The sequence below is a fragment of the Xiphophorus maculatus genome, chromosome 14 (genome assembly GCF_002775205.1).
Source record: "Xiphophorus maculatus strain JP 163 A chromosome 14, X_maculatus-5.0-male, whole genome shotgun sequence".
Taxonomy (NCBI): domain Eukaryota; kingdom Metazoa; phylum Chordata; class Actinopteri; order Cyprinodontiformes; family Poeciliidae; genus Xiphophorus; species Xiphophorus maculatus.
In genome coordinates this window covers 26177798-26198122 of record NC_036456.1, presented here as the reverse complement: position 1 = coordinate 26198122, position 20325 = coordinate 26177798, and positions in this window count along the sequence as shown.

The window sequence follows — 20325 nt, the reverse complement described above, 5'->3', positions numbered from 1 at the left end:
AATAGATCAAAATCTTGATTATTTATTCCTACTGGTTAATAGGACTTGATCTTAAGCTAAAATAAAAGATTTTATTCAGGCTTAACAATAAAAAAAACAACATTTCATGTGTGTCAACAATGAACTTTGGAATAAATGTGTGTATATTTCCTCCCAGAGTGTTTTGGTGAAGTCCAAACATCTGGGTCTTGCTAAAGAAGTCATTGTAACTCCCTCGTTAGCGATATGTGGTCTGTGTTTGGTTTCCATGGTAACCAGCAGTTACCCGGCCAATGCATGGTGGCGGTTTTAAATCAGAGGCTTTTCCGTCATGTCGAGGTGGAATCAGATGAACTTTTAGGACAGGATTCAACATCTGAGGTCCAATCACCGGAGCTGCTTTAAATGTTATCTCTGCTCAGCCACTCCTCCAGGTTACGGAGAGTTAAAAGAGTCAAAATTAAATAAATACATTATTAAAACGTCAATTTAGTAATGTACCTTCCAAAGTTTTTCCAATCTGTTATTGTACAGTTTTGTTACAACTGTCTGACCTTTAGTCTCGTCGGGTTTGGCAGTCAGAGATTCTGCGTGCCTTGGTTTTATTAAGTGGATATAACTTAACTTTAACTGAACTCTAATTTGTTTGGCTAGAAAGTTCGGTTCATTTGATTCAATCAAACTTTGACCAAAAAAATCTAATTCTGGTAAAATCCGACAAACCTACGTTTCAGTTTGCTTGAAGTGAACTCTGGAGCGGTTCGAATAGATTTGTGAACGCCAAGCAGACCAGAGACCGCTCCAAAGAAGTGGACTACAACGCAGGGCATTCTGGGTAAAGACTATCAAAACAAACATGCTAGGCTAGCACTAGAAGGAAAAACGACTCGTGGTTTTTACCAAAGAGAGAAGAGAAATCCTACAACCTCTAAAATCAGACATTACTCCGTTTTTGTTTATATTTCATGAAGAAGGAAATGGTGCTTAGTGTCTTCTTCAGAGGTTTTTGTGTCATTTCCTTCTTGGTGGCTCTTACTGCAGCGCCACCACAGGTGAGGAGGGGGACAGGTTTTTCAAATTGTTTAAGTGAACCTGAAAGTTTAACAAATGCTGCAAACCAATTCTACCAGACTATTAGGTGTGAAAACAGATTTAAATTCAGCTTTAGCTTTTTAACACTTTGAAAAAAAAACATTTTTCCTTTTAAAATCTTCTAATATTTAAGGGAAACTTCTGCAGAATAGTTTATATTAAACCTTTTACCAAAGGACAATAACAAGGCTCTCTTTCTGAGAGCTGAATCCAGGACGTTTCTGTGAATTTCTGATCATTTCTACAGATTTTCTGTAGACATAGCGATCTGCATAAGTCAGCATATAATTTGCAAAAGAAGCATCAACTCATCCTTTCATGTTTCTATTTCAGCCTTTCCCTCGTTCCAGTAGGTGGTGAGACATGAGTAACAAAAATTATCTCTCATTTAGTCGTCAAACCATAATTTCGTTTCTGTTTGGTTTCATAATAGATTTTGAGTAAAAACCTATTCAGTTTGATCAATTTGAGGCCCATTAAAACAATCTTTCACCTCCAGCTGGACCACCGTTGAGTTGGCCAGACGGTCACTCAGAAATAATCCTGTGGTCCAGACGAGGAAGAAACTGGAACGGCCGTTCCAGACCTGACGGAGCCCTGCAGCGGGATTTTCCCCCTCCTTTACTGAAAGGTGTTTGATTTGGTCGGTCCAATCTGGCCCGGCTCACTCAGTCCAACACGGGCCAAGGCTCACCAAAGTCAACTCTGCTAGAAAACCTGGCAAAAGCCGAGGAGAAGAAAGGGATGTGGACCAATTCAACAAGAAGAAAAAGGCAGAATTAAGCGTCGCGAAACACCAACTGTGACCTCAGCACCGATTCTACGGCTCGGGCCAAATGTGTTTGGAAGCAAAAACAAAAAATATCTGATGATTCATGTTTAATATTGACTGTTTATTATGTATTTAAAGGCTAGCTCTGGTTTTTCTCCCAATGGACGCAATGGTTCTCCCTATAGTCCAAAACGTGAATGATAAGCAGCACAGGAGCACCACAGGGCACTGTACTCTCACCTTTACTTTTCACTCCAAACACTTCTGACTTTCAGCACTAAATGGACTCTCTGTCATCTACAGAAATACTCAGATTACTCTCGAATAATTGGATTTATCAGAGAGGGAGAGTATAGAGATCAGGTGGACCGCTTTGAATGTGGACAAAAAGGAGACGATTGTAGATTTTAACAGAAACAGGGTTAAATCAAACTCTATTTCCATCATGCGAGAAGAAGTGGAGGTGGTTGAGGAATTTAAATATTTCTGTGTTCATCTGGACAACAGACTGGACTGGAGACTCAACAGAAAAGAGAGCAGACTGGAGGAAGCTAAGATCCTTTAAGGTCAACATGTTGCAGATCTTCTATAAGTCCAAATGTAGCCGGATATCTGGTAAAACAAATCTATTTTTATACAGTTTGGCTTCATTCACACAAAAACTCTGTTTAATATCAATAAAAACACTTTAGCGATATTAAACTCAGACCAAAATGGAGATTTGAGAAGGCTCCATGTTTGTGCTGTACCTGAGAAATCAGAGTTTAGGGTTGTTTTCAGCCCTGATAGTCAGGTCGACTGTTTATTTTGATCTAAATAGAACCAGAATTTACTGGATAAAATTGTTTGCAGTGCACAAATAATCAATTTGACTTGGGTTTTAAGCGCTCACAGCGTACAGATAAATTATAAATACATAAACTGTAAAAGAGATATATTAAAGGTAAAGGAACAATATGTGTATCTGCAGTCTTGTTTGTTATAGGAAAGAAAAAAGTATTGTTGTAACAAATATGTTTATTTTTCTGGCTGTGAGATTCGCTGTGTTCAGAAATAAAGCCTGGAAAAAAAACGGTCAGTCAATGACTTGGTTTCAAACGATCAATCGTAATTAATCGATGATTGAAATAATCGGCAACAAATTTAGCAATCAATTAATCACTAACTGGAGTAGTGGTTAGCGCAACCCGTATTTGGAGGCCTTGAGTCCTCGACGCGGCCGTCGCGGGTTCGACTCCCGGACCCGACGACATTTGCCGCATGTCTTCCCCCCTCTCCTTCCCTGTTTCCTGTCAGCCTACTGTCATATAAGGGACACTAGAGCCCACAAAAAGACCCCTTGGAGGGGTTAAAAAAATAAAATAAAATAATTATATCTGCTGAAAGAACAACATAATTACAGCAGTAATTAAGACAAAAATAAACTAAATGTATATAAACTTTGCATTTGGATAAAAAAATCTTTGGTTTGGGAGTTTTAACTTTCTAGCAAACACTGTTTGCTAGGTTTCATTAAAAAAAATCAACACTGTATTGAAAAGCCGAGTTTTTCCTCATGTTTATGTTGGAAATATTTCTTAACTGGAAATTCATCCTTTGCTACAAATAATGAAGCGTAGACAAAATGAATGCTGTGTTATTGCATTTTAGGCAATAAATACATTTTTTATTTAAAGAAGTAATTGAATTACTTGTTTATTTGCATTTTTAATGAATTTCTAATGTTGCTTAAGTAAAAAACCTGCAGGATGTGACAAATTTTAATCCCATAAATCATCAGAATAATTGTTGCTTTCTGCCCTAAAACTCAAAACGCTTTTATGACACATTTTATGACATTCATTATTGATAAAAATCTGTTCATCTTCTTACTTTGTTTGTGTTTTATTGTTTTGTTTCTTTACCCTTGTGTTGCAGTTGATTTATTCCTTCAGCTGCACTCTAGACAACTAACTTGACTTATTTCCCATTTGAAATGTCGTCTTTATTTCCTGCTTTCCGACTCGTCCATTTTTTTTCTTTTTATCGCTTAACTCCAAATCTCTGTCTTGTGTCTTTATCGCTCAGCCTCTTTTTAATTTTCTCTCCTCCGGTCATTGAGCCAAATCCGAGTCTTGGCTTTTCCTCTCCTGCTTTATTGTTTCGTTTTGCTGATTTCTGACCGAAATCTTGCCAGTTTTAGGTGTTGAAGACATCCTGAAAGCTGAATGGAGGCCAGCGGATCCCGCTGCTGAATGTGTGGAGGTGTTCCTTCCTCATGTGGGTGTGTGTGTGCATGTGTGTGTTCTGCAGCAGGGCGATGAGCTTCGAGCCAGAGGCTTGAGGCAGGGAGGGAGTTACGGGAAATGAAACCAAGTTGAACATGAAAAGTTTTGCACAGACACAAATAAAAAGCAGACAGGAGTCTGAATGAGGAGGTCACATACTTTCATTCGGTTTAATTCTTTATGTGTAATTATCTGCGCTTTACTCTGCTGCTCCTTCCTGACAGCCAGCTGGATCAAACTTATTGAAGGGAAGCAGAATTGGGGATAAATGGCCAATATTTTCTGTAAAGAGCCAGTTAATGGTGTAGTTAAAGTCTGTCTTTACTGATGACCACTTAAAGCTGCAGTACCCAACCAAAAACAACCAATCTGAGCCAGGAGGCGGGACTTGGCGCTGTCAATCAACCTCACAAATGTGTTAATGGCGGAGAAACAACTTACTATTACACAAAAAACGTTTTTCCGTCGTCATTGGTGCCTATGCTTAGGCTGGACGATGAAATGTTCCAGAAGTTGTGGAGATAAACAATAATATTGTTGTTTTGATACCGTTTTCTAGTAATATAGTGGTATAAGATCAATAAATGTTAAATTTTAACAAACATTTAACACTGGAACTGGGAGACATTTTAAATATCCAAAATAACTAAATAAAACAACAGAAACAACCAAAGAAAATCAATAATCAAGTCTCAAAATTGGATTGAAGACTTTTGGCAGAAAGAAAGAAAAAAGAAAAACAACAAATTACTGAGTTTATTATGTGATTAATTAATTTAGTTAATAATTAATCACACAGACCTAGGTATGGTAACTAGCATTAGCATTCACAACATGCTATGCTAGCAGCAGCATAGCAGTGAACAAACGGGGGAAGCCATTACTCTTCTATAACGTGAAAATTGTCTCAAAATAATAATATAATCGTTTATCACAATAACTTCTGAAAATTCATCATCCAGCGAATAGACACCACAGTAAGTTGTTTGTCCGCCATTAGCACATTTGTGAGGATGATTGACAGCGCTAAGACCCGCCTCCTGGCTCTGATTGGTTGTTTCTGGTTATCACAGAGGAGTTTTTTCTCACAGATGATCTGTCTCATGTTATCCTCTATTGACATGGTGACAGTTTCAACAAATATGTAAAAAAAATACCTATTTTTAATAAAAGTTAAATGCTGCAGTTTTAAGGTCCAAACCCTCCACCTTTCGCCCGTCTCGTGTCCAGTCTGGATCTCGTCTCATCGCTCTGCTTCAGTCGTAAACAGATCATAAAGGCATGTCTCCGCTAATGAGTCGACTAAAGACAGAAACAGATCTGCTGCTCTGCTCTGTGCTTTATAGTTTGGCCGACTCTGCCTTCGTATTTTTTTATTTTTTAGAGGAACCGCTGCGGAGCTGCAACCGGCCAGGTGCTATATATTAGTGAGCTGAAGCCTTTAAGCCTGACGGTTCTATGAAAGGCGGATTAAATGTCGAGAGAATCTGAGTTTCCAGAGGGTTTTTTGAATGGTTCTCAATGCAGAGAGCCATACTTACTAATTATTTCACCGTTATTTTGTGAATCTGTTGATGTCTTTCTAGTTTCTCTGGCTAGAGAAACCACAAGCATTATCTGAGATAATGTTGCTCGTATCTAAACAGATAAATGTGTGGATGAGACAAAGCTTTCTCCAGCTGAACAGAAACAAAACTGAAGTTATTATCTTTGGACGTAAAGAGGAACAATCCAATTATTACAGCTGGAAACCAGCAGAGTTCAGGAATCAGGCCTGAACATTCAGAGACACATAAAGACAGTCACAAAGTCGGCCTTCTATCACCTGAAGAACATTTCTAGGTTTAGAGGACTAGACAAGAGGGCACAGAAACGCTTGTATTTCCTGCGGAGGATGAGAAGAGCACACCTGCCCCCGCCAATCCTCAAGACGTTCTACAGAAGCACCATAGAGAGCATTCTGACCAGCTGCCTCTCTGTGTGGTGTGGAGGCTGCAGCGCCTCCGACTGGAAGAACGTGAGGAGAGTGGTGCGGACAGCAGAGAGGATCATCGGGGCCCCCTGCCCTCCATTCAGGACATTTCATCCCAGCGCTGCGTGTCCCGAGGCCAAAACATCATCAGTGACCCCTCACACCCCCACCATGGACTGTTCTCCCTGCTGCCCTCTGGAAAGAGGTTCCGCAGCATCTGGTGCAGGTCCACCTGGTTCCGAAACAGCTTTTTCCCACTTGCCATCAGACTGCTGAACTCTTAACTGGACTGCACTCAAAAACTGGTCTCCACTTCATACCTTCCACATGTACAGAGCTAAATAACTTCCATTTTACTGTCAGTCCTGCACTTTATATTCTATATTTAGATTTATATTCATATTTTATACTGTATTTTATTTTATTCTGGAGTAACCTCATAACATTGGAACCTCAAAACATTGTCCTGAGCCGTATGCAACGAAATTTCGTTCTGTATACACCCTGTGCATGCAAAATGACAATAAAGTCAGTCTAAGTCTAATGTAAAGTCTAGAAAACTCATCCATCGCTCTGTTTAGATTTGCTTTTGAAACATTATAAATGAAATCTGAATCAATATTCTGATGTGTAACAATGGCACAACGTATTGCTTCAATTGTTGACTGTGTTCTGTGACATTGTGTTGTTGAAATTTTATGATGTAAAACACTTTGAACTACCTTGTTGCTAAAATGTGTTACACAAATAGACTTGATTGATTGATTGATTGATATCTTTTGTTGGATTGATTGCTGCTCTGTGTTTTCCATTCCATTATTTTCAAATTTTGACATTTTGAAAATAATTTTGCTTAACAGCAATTTCGAAAAAAAAAAAATTTAGTAAATGAGGTGGGGGGTTTTATTGGCTGTATCAAAAATTTTTTCATTTGCAAAACTATTGTACAATAAAAACACATTTTTCGCATCACACGAGTCAAATAATCAATAACTGGATGTTACTACTGACAGAAACAACAAAGAAAACAACAGGAAGTGGTAGGAAGATGATGGCGGCTGTGTTTTTAAATAACTTATCAAAGTGAACAAACTTATTTATGTGTGGTTTTGGCTGCGTTTCTTATGTAATGGAAACACCATAACTGCAAAATTATGTTTTTATTGACATTAACGGAATATCGACAAAGTTGTGCGTACCTTTGTAATGGAAACACAGCTACTGGTTTTCACATCAGACCAGTTCTACAGTCCCTACACCGGCTCCCTGTAGCTCAGAGAAGAGACATTAAAATACTGCTGTTAGTTTATAAATCACTGCTGAACGGCTTAGCACCACAATACACCGAGGATCTGCTGTTGTCATAGCAACCTTCCAGACCTCTCAGGTCAAACATGGAGAAGCAGCATTCAGCTTCTATGCACCTCAAATCTGGAACAAACTGCCAGAAAACTGCAAAACAGCCGAAACACTGAGTTTCTTTAAATCTAGACTAAAACTCCACCTGTTTAGAGTTGCTTTTGCAAACATAATAAATGAAACATTGACCAATATATGTGATGCTTCTTGATGATTTCCATGATGGTATTTGACAGAATGTTTCATAAGTGGTGACTTTTTTTTTTTTTCACTATGATAGGAAGTCGAGTACCTGGAGAAACCCCTCGTATGCACAGGTACAGTCACTCCATGCAGGAAGATATTCTCACAGCAAGGCGGCAGTGCTACCAGCTGCTCCACCGCCATAAAGATTTCGGTCAAATAAAATCAATAATTTCTCAATTTGTAGAGCAAAAAACTGAAACAAGATGAAAGTAAAAACTGAGGAAGGCAGACTCGGTAACGGAAAGTTAAGGAACTGGATGTTCTCAACAAATACACCAATAAAAGCTTTAAAATTATAGTAATTACAGATATTAATGGCCCACTTTGGCATTTCTGCAGCTAGGACAGTCAGAAAGTCATATAATCATCCCAAACACATGCCGTTTTCAACATCTGGCAGTAAATAAATATAATGGAGCATCTGAAATGCAGGATCCCATATTTTCATGTAACAGTGAAGATTAACGTTAAAGCCCCATTGTTCCACTGTTGGAGACAAAAGGCTTTTTACAAGTTTAACGCCCATCTATCATCGCAGATTATATGAGAGGTGGAGGCAACGAGGAAGCCAGAGGAAGAAACAAAACTGAAACGCCTCGGTTACTGCGTCTACCCATCTCACTGACATTTTCTGCCTCATTAATTCGTTCTTTGTCTCTTTTTTCCCTCCCTCCATCATGTGGGAAGGAAACTCTCCCGTCCGTGCCACTCGGAAAGCCGCTGTTGCCAACAACAACACCAACGCGGGACGGCCCAGACGCACCGAGAGATGTATGAAAACTGGACGGGTTGGAGAAGGAGAGACGGATGGATGGAGGTGGAGACCCGCCGAGGCGTTCCAGAGGGCAAAGCACCGACGGGTGAAAGAAGAATAACAGATTATATTCTCGGTTCAGAGGGCAGGAAGAACCAAAGCTTCATTAATTCTCATTAGCTTTAAACAAAGACGAAATGATTCCATCCTTCTGCCAAAAACGCCAAAATCATCGCAATTAAAGCCACAGAAATCTGATGTTTTTTAAAATGCAGGAATTTTAACACATTCCATGCACATCTATAATCACTAGAGCTGCAGCTAGCAATCAATTTATTAATCGATTGTTCTGGTGATCATTCGATTAATCAAATAAAAATTTTAAAGTTCTGCAGATTTATGGGCGAGGTTTAGGAACAACGCAAGAAAATAAAATCTTACCAAGTATTTGTGACTAGTTTCTAGTAAAAATATTGAATTACACCTGAAATAAGACAAAACTAACTTACAAGTTACTTTTCAGCAAGCGATAGGAGCTTGCTTTAATCAATAATTTATTAATATTGATGAAAAAGGACTAGTTCCACTGGCAGATTACTTCACTTATGGGAAAAATGACATGTTATAAGTGAAATATTAAGGAAATGTATTAATATTTCATCAATATTAATGAAGTATTTACTTAAAACAAGCCTCTATATTTTGTTTAAAGTTTTTTGTAAGTTATTTTTGTCTTTTTTTAAGTGTACTAAGATATTTACACCAGAAACTTGACCAGAAATACTTGGTAAGATTTTGTGTTTTTACAGTGAAAGTATATCAATAAATCACAATCTCTAAATCATCTATCTTTAGGGAATGAAAAGTTAATTCAGTCTTTTTAAAATATAAAACCAAAATTACATACAATATATCTATTTATTCAATGATTTGGCAGCAAAAAGGAGCTTTGAATTGAAAATGTTGCTTATTTGTTAATGTTACAATCAAAATGGGATTCAATGCAATCAACTTGCTTAACATTTTTAACAAGTCCAACCACTACACAGAGGTATTTAAATGATTTAATAAAATGTGAACTGAATAAATTTTCAGCACTTTTGCTTGCAGGTTTTTAGTCTTGCAGATCTTAGGACAAAATCCCTCCAGTTTTCTTTTGGTTCAGTGTTTTTGCTGTTTATTTATTCCAAAAGGGACAATGCACATAACATAATATGGCAGAGTTAGCCATGTTGTTGTCTACAGTGTTGACTCAATTAACAAAAATTAAAGTTACAATAAAGTTTCTATTTTAGTTCTTTTTTTCCCCCAAATTGCCCCAGAAGTGCGTGCGCTCACAGAGGAGGTCAGGCAGTAGGGGAGAACTTTATATCAAAGCGCAAGAGGCTAAGCTAGCTCAGTTTTGGTACAATCGCTCCCTGGTGACCCGGCGTGTGCATAACGGTGCTTAAATTGTTCCAGCATGATCATAACAATGTCATCAGAAACTTGGGAAAGCCTGAGAACAGGCGGACGGCGTTCCAGGAGGGCGTCCGCTGCCAAGCGTCGCTCAGCCTGCAAGCGCTGCGTGGTTCAAATCGTGTGTGTGATGGATGTCTGAATGCTTGTATAAACGTACGTGGTAGCATCCTGCTACTCGGCGCTCCTCGTGTGAGTTTGCTGTTTATGTGTGCAAGCCAGAATTATAAAAATCTTAGAGGCTGAAATTCCTCGGTTTGCTTCCAGGCTTCATTCACCGTCTGCAAGGTCAGGGCCGTAAAACGCACACGTGCACAGAGAAAAGGGTAGCCGGCGTAACACTGATGAACCGCGTCAGTATAAATCCAACGGTCCCAAAATAATACGAGGACGGCCACAAAAATGTCAGCAGTCTACTTAACCCTCTGGAAGCGCAGCGAGGGTGAACAACACGGAGAGAGAACACTGACCGAAGGATAAACAGAGAAAGAATGAGGAAAAGGTGGCCAGAGTTAGCAGACGAGGAAGGGAAAAACACGACTAAAGGACGGAGTTAGAGGTCAGGATCCCACTGAGGGTCAAGAATCAACCAGTGAGGGTTTTTCAGATCCACTAAAACAAGAAAAACCTCCTGAAAATGAGGAAAAACAACAAATATTGTATATTTTCACTTTAAATATTGTATCAGATAGAAAACAGTCTTTACAAAGAGGTACAAATGGTTGGCTGTTCTCAAAATTAATCAATCAAATTAAAAAATATATTCTTCTAGGACTGAACAATATGGCTGAAAAACATATTACAATAACAGCGTTTCATATCATTTGATATTGATAGCTATTGATTAGTTTTTGTTTTAAATATCAGAAATACAGCCAAACTGATGGACTGACCTTTCCTGTTTTATCCACAGTTTCCACTCTACACCGGTGTTTCTTTACTTTTAAGCAGAATGAATCGAAGCCTTAAAGTGTGGCAGTTACTCCTGAGGTCGTTGCTATGCAACCAAAGAGTGAGTGAGCTAATTGATTCCACCAAACTAGATTAGTTAGAAAATTTTATCAGATGTACTATGTATGTATTGATATTGATAACACAACTATTATGATATACAGTATATTGCATTGTTTTTGATTTACTGTCCATGCCTAGATAAATATGTAAATAAATTCACATAAATTCCTGTTTTTTTAAACAAGAAAAACATTTTATTACTAAAATGCAAACACACAGAATCCCTTTAGTAATCCTTTAGGATGCTAAAATAATGACTTCTCACATCAAACTGTGAAATTAGTAGAGTGTAGGTTTAATCTACTGACCATTTTCTCCATTAACCAATTTATAATTGATATGAAAAGCTGCTTATTATGGAGTTTCTTGAACCAAGCAAAATTCTGCCACAAGATGAGCTTTAAAGACAAAGATGGTTGAGGATTCCCTTCCTACATTTTGTTTTCAATTCATTTAAAGTATAAATTATTCAACGGGTACAAGGGCCAGGCTATGATAAATTACAAAATAAAAGTCCAAGAATAAAGTCAAAACTCCAATAAGTCATAATAATACCAGAATAAAGTCAAAATAATTTGGGAGTAAAGTTATAATGTTTTGAGAATAAAGTCAGTGTTATGATAGAATCAACTTACTCTCTCATTCTTTGGTTACCTAGCAACTCATTCACTCTTTGGTTACCTAGCAACAACCTATTAAGTAACTTGTGCAGCAGAAGTTAAGTTTTGCCGCCAGGCCTCATAAATGCGTAACAATAAAAAAAAACATATTATGAATTCATTCTTGTATTATTTCAATTTTATTCTTGAATTTTTGCTTTCATGACTTTTTCTCACATTATGACTATTCTTGTAATTTTATGACTTTATTCTCTTATTATTATCTTCAATTTCTTAGCGTGGCCCTTATACTGTGTTGTAAAATTACAACATTTGTATTTTAAAATGTTGTAATTGTTTAATTAAGTGTTTGTTAGCATTATTTCTTGGTGTAAAGCTTTTATTTGTAACCTGCTATAAAAACGTGGCTTCGCTGGTCATCTGAATAAAAAAGCTGCTGGCGACAAATCTCAACCCAGATCGGGTTTTACTGCGATGCAACAATCAGGAACAGGCTGTCTTACGCTTCCTCTCCACCAACCAAAACTGATCTGCAGGAAACAATATCATATTTTCAGTATCTTGGCACCAAGACTTCTTGGTTTTAGCTTCTTTTTTTTTAGTTTTCCAGTAACTTCTCACCCAGACTCTCCACATCCCGTTAAAACTGAAGGGCTCCCTCAGCCCGGATTTGTCGCCCGCCTCCCACCAAGGCGCACGCCGCCCGCTGCAACCCAAAACTTCCCTCCGTCTGCACGGCTCGGCTCGCCCTGAACCGGCCCGGCGACCCGACCTCGCCCTCCATGTTTTAACTCTCCAATAACTTCACACAGAGTTGAACCGCAGGCCTTCGTTCAAGTCATGTTCGTAAAAATGATGAGGTACGTCAGCACCAACACGACGACAGAGTACTAGGGCCTGACTGAGAAAATAAACCTTTTAATTATGAGAATAAACGCAGAATATTAGCAGAATAAACGCCGAATATTAGCAGAATTAAGACGTAAAGTTACTAGGAACAAGTTGTTTTGACAGAATTGTCAGGATCAGAGGTGATCAGTTCATCGGGTCTTTCTTACAAATAGACTCAGTTATTTGAACAACGGTTTTAAAGTCCTGCTACTGGTAATTATTTGATGCTTTTGTGTTAAAAGATAAAGTATTGTTGTTTTACATCAACTCCTAAAGCTATTGCGGCAGAGACAATAAAATAGTTCACCAAACTGCTTACAGAAACCATTGGAAACAGTAAAATGCATTTTTTGGTCCATATTAACACTTCATCCCACTTTCGTGTTGGACTGTAGCCTCTGCGGTCGTTGGAAGGTCGTTCAGAACAGCCAGGAAACATCCGTTGGGTTTCTCTCAGTTCACAACCCTCCCCTCTCCAATATATTCTCACATTCTGAGCAGTTATCACCTTCTCAGATGTTGGAGAGCAAAAGGTCTTATGGATTCTGGGAATACTCCAGCATCGTACACACAAACTCCCACCGCCCCGGCTCTCCGGCTGGCCCCGTTTCCCTCTTCCTCCACGCTCTCACCGAGCGACTTCGTGTTTGTTTTTGCACAGCATGAATGCAGGCAAACATGGTTACTTCCCTAAGTAACACACTTTTAACCGTTCCCCTTTCTTTTTCTCTCTCACACACACTTCAGCACCGTCCCAGAGTAGGCTGACCTGCGACCACCTCCCTGAAGTCCGCCAATAAAGCGCAGAGGAATTGTTGGAACGCAAGTCGACATTGCAGTGGTTTGTTTGGTTAACCTCTTATTGAGCAGAACCAACACACACACACTCAGTGCAGCACGGTATTTTGTGTTTACAGCCTTCTAAATGCGGTAAGACCTCACCACCTCACAGGGCCGCCAACGTTGCCCTCTGCAGGTTCAGACTCTGTTTTCCCAGTAATTTTCGATCAGATTACCAGTCAGCCAAGCAAGCTGACACACAAACACCATCAAACAGGAAGGAAAGCATCTTAAACCAACTGTATAACTTTAGGAAACATCTTGATTACAACTGGAAAACGAGGAAAATGTTGAAATCTGACTTCAACCAACAGTGTTATTTGTTCAAGTTGAAGTTGCTGCCCTAAATATGTCGTAACTTGGGCGTGCCGTGGTGGCGTAGCGGTTAGCGCGACCCGTATTTGGAGGCCTTGAGTCCTCGACGCGGCCGTCGCGGGTTCGACTCCCGGACCCGACGACATTTGCCGCATGTCTTCCCCCCTCTCCTTCCCTGTTTCCTGTCAGCCTACTGTCATATAAGGGACACTAGAGCCCACAAAAGACCCTATGGAGGGGTAAAAAAAAAAAATGTTGTAACTTACCTACTAACCTAAATGTTCTCCGTTGTTATGCGTAAAAACTCAATTATCTCAAAAAAGGCAAATCTTTGTTTTATTTTTCACCAACGAAGGTCGCCATTTTTTCACCTGTACAATGCAAACCCAGCCAGAGACGCGGTTTGGTTACGGCACTGCAAAAACTAAATCCTACCAAGTATTTTAGTCTAGTTTCAGGTTCAAATATCACAATACACTTAAAATAAGACAAAACTAACTCATAAGTAACTCTTATGCAAAATTTAAGAGCTTGTTTTAAATAAATTGTTCTTTTATATTTATGAAAAAGTGCTAGTTCCATTGGCAGATTATTTCAGTTACAACACAGGAAAAATGTCTTCTTATATAAAATAATCTGCCTAGTACTTTTCATTAATATTAAGTACTTACATAATTAAAATAAGTTCTTAAATCTTAATGCTTAAAATTTACTTGTAAGTTAGTTTTGTCTTATTTATAAGATATTTCAAACCAGACCAGAAATACTTGGTAAATTTTGTGTTTTTGCAGTTCACCTCTGAATTTTTGTAACTTCTAAAATGTTTTAACCTCCCAAAATTGTGGGGTTTTTTTTCCATTTTTTGGCCTCCTTGCACCAGACTTAAGCTTTATATCCAACGTTGTTTTGTTTTTCAGAGATATTTTTGCACTCACACTGAGATCCGCGCTCCTTTCTCCAGAACTTTATGATGAGGCATAAATATGTAGAAATTGTGTAATATCCTCTGGTTCGGACCCAGGACTCGGTTTTGTTTTGTTTTTCTGTATCTGGTAGCGTGTGCCTGAGAGAGAAGTCCTTCTCCGCCTGCTGTGTGTGGATTTACGGGTCTCTGGGCTCCCACTAAAAACCGAATCTTCTTTACCTTTTACCTCGGCGTGACCCTTGACTCAGACTGGGGAGACGTGCTCTGTGTGTGCGAACATTGTGCTAACAATGTCATCCTTACCTCAGCCTGACCTCTGCACACATGAGCGCAGTGTAAAGGCTGACAGTTATCACCTCTTTAACTCACAGACTCTAGACTCACTTTCTTTACAATCTCTGTGTGAATGCTTTTATGTAAGGACACCACATCAGGATTATAGTTACTTCTCACCTAATCCCAACCCTGACCTATCAATAAAAACCCTCTTTCACAATATAAAGCATCGTAATGGTCGTATTTTTCACTCCATACCTCAAAGGACCATTCTGAGATTTTGAAAGTATTTGCACATTAATCATCTGCAGATGACGCGAGAGAACAGAGACACCCAAATCATGCAGGTGTGCCTCATAGATCATCTGGTACACCTCATCAAACACTAGAACATTCTCTAAACTGGGAGCCATGACTGTAATTTTTTAGGTAGCAAACGTTTTATGGCCACAGTTTGGATGTGAAAGTAGCTTAAATAGGATACTTTAGGGTAAATAAATGTGTCCAGAGGAGATCAATCTTTATTACTGATTTAAAGTGGACATCTTTAACTTTACTGCATTACAGCCACGTCCAAAATGCCAGTTAGGACACGAGCAAAGCAGGTCAGGATGAATAGATTTACATTTCTGCCAACATAGTTGGTGTTTCATTGTGGGTAAAGAAAGTTTTTATTGTTGACTGCTAATGCAGCAGAAGTCTAATGTTAGAAAAAGCTGGCTAGCATCATTGAATGCTGTGAAAGCAGAACCAAACATTTAACTTTATAACTTCTACAAAATGTTTTTACTTCCAAATCAGTCAAATTATTGAATTATTGAAATTTATGACTGATCAGTGATCTCTGGAGGGTTTCAAACTACGCTAGGCTACACTAGGCTAGGTTTTCAAATGCTAACCTCAGGGAACTTCAAGAAAATTTAAGAGAGAAAAAATTAAAGTTATATTTGAGGGAAGTGTTGGTTTGTTGTTAATTATTTAAATTTTTCATTTATCAGGGATCTCTAGGGGGTTTCAAACTGTGCTACGCTAGGTGTGCTAGGTTTCCAAATGCTACCCTTAAGGAACGAAAGATAAACTTACGGAAGGTGTGTGCCGTGTTTTAGTTTACCAACTACGGTGGCCGACAGGTGCAAATGCGCAGCAAAAGAGAAAACATGCAAACAAAAAAGAAGACACCCCCGAATGAAATGCAGCAAACAAAAAGAGAGACGCAAACACCCCCGAATGAAATGCAGCAAACAAAAAGAGAGACGCAAACACCCCCGAATGAAATGCAGCAAATAAAAAGAGAGACGCAAACACCCCCGAATGAAATGCAGCAAACAAAAAGAGAGACGCAAACACCCCCGAATGAAATGCAGCAAACAAAAAGAGAGACGCAAACACCCCCGAATGAAATGCAGCAAACAAAAAGTGTTGAAAACGGAAGTGCTCCAGACCACTAGGGGGAGTCAAAGAAAATAGTATTCATTTCTATGGGACCAGATGCAAGATTCAGAGAAAGAAATTTGAAAGAAAGTAAAGGTATCTCTCTGAATCTTGCATCTGGAAAGTGTGATTATTGTGAGAAGTCTGAAACAATAGAGCATGTTATTTTAGAGTGTTGTAAGTATGAAGAAGAGAGAAGATGCATGCTGAGAGAGTGTGTAGGTATTAAAGAAAGGTTTAATTTAATAGAATTTTTGAGGAGAGATTTCGGGAGTAGACATATTCAAATAATTATTCGGTATCTTAAAAAAACAAAGCTATTTCATAGGATATGAGTAGAGCAAGTTGGGTGTGAATGTGTAAAAAATATCAAAGAGGGGTATATAAAGTTATAAGCAAGTTGGATAATATAAGCAGGTGTGTATGTGTGGGGGTATGTTTAATCAGGAGTTAATGGAGGGAAAAGGTAGAAAGTGAAAGTTTATAGACCATCTCGAACCACACTCCATACTGGTAAGTGGCGGTAATGCTACTGTAAGTTTGTTGCCAACCGCCAATAAATACCAAGAAGAAGAAGAAGAAGAAGAATCTTGCATCTGGTCCCATAGAAATGAATACTATTTTCTTTGACTCCCCCTAGTGGTCTGGAGCACTTCCGTTTTCAACACTTTTTGTTTGCTGCATTTCATTCGGGGGTGTTTGCGTCTCTCTTTTTGTTTGCTGCATTTCATTCGGGGGTGTTTGCGTCTCTCTTTTTATTTGCTGCATTTCATTCGGGGGTGTTTGCGTCTCTCTTTTTGTTTGCTGCATTTCATTCGGGGGTGTCTTCTTTTTTGTTTGCATGTTTTCTCTTTTGCTGCGCATTTGCACCTGTCGGCCACCGTAACCAACACAGTGAGAACAGATGTTTTATTGTTAATTATTTAAATTTTTAATTTCTCAGTGCTCTCTGGGGGTTTCAAACTTTGCCAGGCTAGGTTCAGCTAGGTTTCCAAATGCTAACCGTTGGGAACTTCCAGGAAATTTAAGAGGGAAAAATTAAAGTTATTTTTATGGAAAGTGTATATTTTAATTTACCAACGTAGCAAAAACAGGCTTTTGATTGTTAAGTATTTGAATTTTTGATATATCAAAGGTTTTTGGAGGGTTTCAAACTATATTTATGCTAAATGAGTTTAGCTAGTAGTTAATATTTACCTGGGTTAACTTTGTTCAGTAGTAGCAATCAATTTGGAATTTAATTAAACTTTTAAAATCAGACTTTTTGGGGGGGTTTCATCAATGAGGTCAATATGGATTCATTATTTACCAACATTGGACTCAAAGCGATTTTACACAAACAGCAACTGTTCATTATTTATTTTTATTTATTTTATTCATTATGTTTTAAAATGAACAAAACTTGTTGATGTATTGACCGATATTTCAATAGGTAATGACACAATCTACCAGAGTCGATATACATTATATGTTGACTTTTAAACAGATTAAACCATTTTACCCAAACAAATATTCAATTTTTAAAGTGCTGTGTTTAGCGTGACTCCCTAACCAACATGGAGTCATGGATGTTGTGTTCAAGGTGGAAAATAAGTCAAACTATTTGGGAAAATTTGGTTAAAAAACCCCATGAAAACCAATAACATCTGTAAGTGCAGCACCATAAGATGTTGGCCATGCCAGCTATTGTTTTCTCATCTTTTCGGGACTAAAAAGAGTTTCTTTTAGTGATAGTTTTACCAGATACCAAACTCAACCTTGAGTGCAGTTCTTCAGCGCCAGTGGTTAACGTTATTGTCTTCACACTGGTGTCTTTTTGGCCTCAGATGCAGTTTAATGAAAGACGGTCCGACCGCAGAGATTTCACAGATATCCGATGTTATATTACCTTTACATACAATATCAGCATGTGTTTTCTGCTTCCTTTCCCCTTTTTATCCACTAAAATCTATTTTCTTCCATGCAGCGATGACCATACAGCACAAAGTGATGCGTATTTTGGTGTGTGTGTGTGTGTGTGTGTGTGTGGGTGTGGGTGTGTAAAGTATCTGGAACATTTCTAATTTGGTGTGACCATGGATGTTTTTCAGATGAACCCATAGTGTCATCTTCTCTTTCTCTTGGTAAAAAGCAGACAGCCTTTCGCACACGATGAGCGCACTTAAGACCTTAAACTCATCGCATGTTGGCTCCAGTTTTACTCTGGAACACACAGCTTGCTAATAAATTGGAAAATTTCTTGGAATATCCCATCTGGTTTGTGAAACATTTGCTCAAAAGGTGAAAAGACAGATGGAGCTGCTTTAATATCCCAGCAAATGAAGGTGAAACTAAACTCTTGGCCTCCAGGAATTCGAAATGTTTGTCATATTTTTACAGAATCAAAGTTAACATGCAATAATTACCTGTAATGTTAAAAAAAGGACAGCCTTGCAATTTATCTAATAAAGGAATGAAAAAGTCCAGAGTTAGCAGAAACTGAGTGTGAGACGGCTGATATTTAAGAAAACATTTTTGTTAAGTTTCTCACAAGGACTGGGCAGGAAAAAGCACATTATGCCTTTATCCAATTTTAAAGCCAGGATTTGCATCAAAGTCTCAATTTGCTTATTTAAAACCAATTTGAGCGAATTTACAAAGATTCGGAAAAGGCAAAACAGACTACAGGTTTTGGAAATGCCGTCAGTCCTCTCAAATGTGGCTCTTTTCAAAATGCTTCACTTAGCGTCATCAAACAGCTACGTTTAAACCAAATAGTTACGTGTACTCTATAAAATAAATTAGATTTTTTTCCCCACTGTCTACCATAAAATCTGACTAAATGTCCTTGTTTTGTGCCAGTAGTGATTATTAAAATGGTTTCAATTTGCTAAATTAGAGATTTAGGACTGAAAACCTGCTGCAAACTTACTACCTCTACGACTGTCCCAATAAAAGAAATCTATCACATGATAAATTAAATTAACTGAATAATTTCCATTTGGATTACTTATTGTTTTTCTCTTTTCTCTCTCTTTTACAGAAAAAAGACTGGATAACAAACGTCTTCAGTTTGGTGTTTTGGTCTCAACTAGTCCATTTTTTTGAAGGACAGTTTTGAATACAGAGCCTTTATAATTCATTTCCTTTGTTGTTTTGTTTGTTTATTCTGTATATTTAAAATGTCTTCCACTTAAAGTGTTAAATCTTTATTAGAATTTAAAGTTTATTGATCTTTGAGAATATATTCTTGCATTATTATGCCATTATTTCCATTTTGTTACTTGAAAATGGTGTCAAAACATTATCGTTTTTATTTCGCCCACTGTACAATAAGCCACGAGGCGCTTATTGTACAGAGGGCTTAGCCCCCATTGTTAGCTTGGGGGCTAAGCTAACAATGGTTAGCACTCACCAGGCTAAGCATTGTTTATTTTTTTATTTTTTTTAAGACTTTATAGTTGGTGTGTAGGTATTAATCTTCCAGTCTTCCAATAACACATAATTACGAAGTGATATTTTAAAATTTCCTGTCAACTTTAAACATTTTTAACTCGAAAACATTCAGGTCTTCTACCACCAGGCTTACCAAGTTTTCTGAGGGAAACCCTGTATCACAATAACTTGTGGGACAATTTACCATCTAGCAGAATTTGTTATTGTGACAGGTCTAATTATATTCTTATTTAAGCTTAGCAGTAAAAAAATCTAAGTCTGTCCAGATGTGTTGCCCAGAAATCTTCTAAAACTGAAACTGACTCCAAAATTTCAGATGGAAACTATAAATGCAGGATATTAAGCTTTTATTCCTGACACGCTTCATAATAAGCTCTGAGAGCAAACACCAACTACAGTTCCTCAAAAATAACATAACTGACTGTGAGGAAGACGTCAGATGTTTTCCTTTGATGATGAAGAGCCGCTCTGCTCGGTCCAGCGGGTCAATGTGGCGTCCAGCTGAAATCAAACGGCTCTGATCGTTCTCTAACCTCCGCTATTCCTCCCCGTCTGGCAAAACTCGCCGCTCGCATTTTCAGGGAAGGCATTTGGGAAAATTTCGCCCACCTGTGTCTTCTGATCAGACACGTCTTGGCGAAGCGAAGCGGCTTTTGGAAAACCTGAAAACTTCATGCAA